The sequence below is a fragment of the Geospiza fortis genome, unplaced genomic scaffold (genome assembly GCF_000277835.1).
Source record: "Geospiza fortis unplaced genomic scaffold, GeoFor_1.0 scaffold66, whole genome shotgun sequence".
Lineage (NCBI taxonomy): Eukaryota > Metazoa > Chordata > Aves > Passeriformes > Thraupidae > Geospiza > Geospiza fortis.
In genome coordinates this window covers 2,568,889-2,572,042 of record NW_005054312.1, presented here as the reverse complement: position 1 = coordinate 2,572,042, position 3,154 = coordinate 2,568,889, and positions in this window count along the sequence as shown.

Below are 3,154 nucleotides of genomic sequence, written 5' to 3'. Positions count from 1 at the left end.
GCGGGGCACGGCTCCTGTCCCTTGTCCCCTCTCATCTTCCTGCTGTGCTCTCCAACCCGTACCCGCAGTGCGCTACCAGGGAAGCTGTGCGGGTTCAGCTGACCATGAGCCCCAACATCAACGAGTGGCCAAAGGTGCACAGCTCAACAGCCGGGCAGCGTCTCCCCTGGGGGCTGCTGCACTGAGTTCCGATGGAAGCTGGCCCCGGGGGCATCCCCGCGCCTCAGTGGAGTAAAGGGAACCACCCTGTGTCTCCACCAGCTCCGTGGATGCCTCCTCCATCAAGGCCACTGGCATCAATGGACCGATCTTTCATGATCTCTGCCCTTTTCACTCTTCTCTACTTGCTCTGCCCCTCGTGGGAGGTTGCCAGGAAAGGGGTACTTGCTCAGCACCCAGAGCAGCACATCACTTACGCCCTGTCCTAAGCGTCTCCCCTGTTCCGTCCCTTGTGACCCGCCTGCCTGTCCCCAGCTCAGACATGCTGCAGCCCTTGGACCCAGCAGTGGTATCCAGCTGCTGGTGGGGGATGAAAAGGACCGTGCAGATGTGACTGCTCCTTTCCCCATCCACCACCTTTTCTTGGGAGGTGAGCAAGGCAGCAGCAAAGCCAATTCCCTTTTGGAGTTAGCAGCCAGAAAGGAGAGTGTCATGCAAGAAAAATGGGGCTCTGGTAGGGAATGGAGCCATTTCTCCACTTCTTGTCCTGGAAGAAGTCTGCTGAGAGCAGGGCTGCCACAGGTGGGGTTGCAGGGCAGCACTGTTTTTTATGAGCTGCTTTGAAACCAGGAATCACTTTCCAAGAGATTGCCACATTTAATTGCCAGTCTGCCAGCAGTTTCCTAAGCATCTGCTGAGGTTTTGAGGAGAGCTGGTAAATGTGGGAACATGTCATCTGCCCTTCCTGCTGCACACACAGCAACAGGTACGGCTCTGTGCGGCAAGGGATCTGGAGGTGCCAGGCTGTAGGTTTGAGCCCAGGATGCAGAAATGGATCCTGATAGCTGGGCAGGTAGCAAAACCAGTAACCTCCCCCCATTGCTGGGCCTTTAAACTCAAGCTGAAGGAAGCTGCTGAGACAAACTTCAATGTACAAAAGAAGGACCTAGGTGTACATCAGGTTTGCACTTCTGAATCAGAACACTGTGATGAGCAAAGCAAGGCCTATAGAACTGTTAAAGAACTAGGTGTGGAGCAAGCACTGCTGCTTCTCTTCAGCTGTTCCTGGCCAGGAGCTGAAGATCTTGCTGGAGTCCCCAGAGAACAGCAGCATAAGGTACAGTGAAGCCCTGTGCGAATTTTCACTTGTTCCAGGGGACCAGAAGACAAGTGCTAGCTGTGTGAGAGAGCAGAGATGCATTGGTGCACTGCTGAGAGTGCTCAGCAGTGGCTGTGCTTGGTCCCTTTGGGCTCCTTCCCCAGCTCAAATTAGCAGCAAAAGGCCGTGACTGCAGAAAAGAGGCCTCATACTGAGGAAAGGAGGAAAAAAGAGGGAGTGTGACCAACCCAGATGCATTTCCCTGCAATTGGTTAACTTGAGCTTTTTAACTTGAACTCTTAAAATGTCCCAGTCTAATTCATGGCATGTCAGCTCTGCATTTTCCATCCCTGGTCAAAGCCTGGTCCTTGGGGAACTGGTAGTGGATGTTGCTGCAGTGTCAGTGCAGGGATGCAGCCATGCATGGAAGAGAAACGACCTTTTCCTTGTTGAGGTGTGTGCCAGGTAATCATTAACAGGGCCCACTGCTGTCAGCCCAACTCTGTTTAGCTGGGGCTGGGCTTGCATTGCTTTCTCCAGCCTGCACACGTGCCTACACCCCAAGGTGTTCTTCCATCCCACAAGAGGGCAGACAGACCTCCGAACTTCCAGCACCTGACTGAAAAGGAGAAAGAGGGGATGTTGACACCCTTTGGAGAGAAGGGCAGGACTCTGCCCCGAAGGTACACTGCCCCTCTTCCAACACTCCTCACCAGAGTGATCACATAGGAGGACTGCTTTTCTTCCCCACGGTATATTTGACCCTGTGGCGACTGGAAGACTCCAATCGCCATGGTTACTGACAGCCTCCCTGCTGAGATGTGGGCCAATTGCCAGCATTCTGGGGTCTGGGCACTGAAGCAGAGCGGGCCCCCTCCTCCCAGTTGCACGTACACCTGGTCCCTGGGGAGGCCAGGACAATTTGGTGTGCCTTACACCTGCGACCGATCCTCGCTATTAGCTCTGGGCAGGAGCTGAAGTTTGAAGACCATGAAAGAGAGGCACAGTGGGGGTGGAAGGGACAATGCAGGCAGGGAAGGCGGCTGCTTCTCCGGGCAGAGAGGGGCTGGCAGGAGCACTAGGCAAGCTGCCAAACTGCCCCTAGAAATACAAGTCTGAGGTATGAGTATAGCTTCTCATCACCCACTGGCTCTATCACCAGCATGCCATCGGCCACTGCAATTGCCTCCTTTTTCAAAGAAAACTCCGCAGGATAGAAGTGTGTAGGCCACAATCATCCTTATGAGTCTGAGGCTGGAAGCAGAAGTGTCCCTAATCCTCTGCTTTTGTAATCAGAGAGCGGTCCTTCCACCAGAGTGGCAGAGACAATCCCTGCCCTCACTGCTCAGCACTGGAGGCAGAAGCCCAAGACTCCCTGGTGGAGCTGGAAATGAATAGGAAAAGCCCCCGGCAGGCTCATCTCCTGCAGAGCAGTGTGGCTGGGGACAGCTCACCACAAAAAAAGGCCAGCAAACATTTTGAAACTGGAGGCTGGATGCTGCTGTAGTATCCACTGACAGCTGTGGCAGGTGCTGGGGCTGCTGCCTTCGCCTCAAGGAGCAATAGCAGGCTGCTGACTCACACTTCCAAGGCCTTCTGGATCACTTGGGAAGGCAGTGCGCTTTCTCCTTTTCTCATATTACACTTGAGCATTGATATATGACGCAGAATGGAGGAAAAGATCCTTCAGGACAAAGACCCTGTATCTAGCAACAGTCCCAGAAGGATGCTGTGCTAGGAAGTGAACAAGGACATGGGCCAGCAGGGAACTCCCAGAAGGACCCCCAAGTTTGGACAGGGGCAGAAGCCTTGGGATCCAACCTTGTTTGTGCCATGCAGGGCATCAGTTGTGCGGTGCCTGCTGCAATCTTGCTGATGCAGCAAGGAGACAGGAAC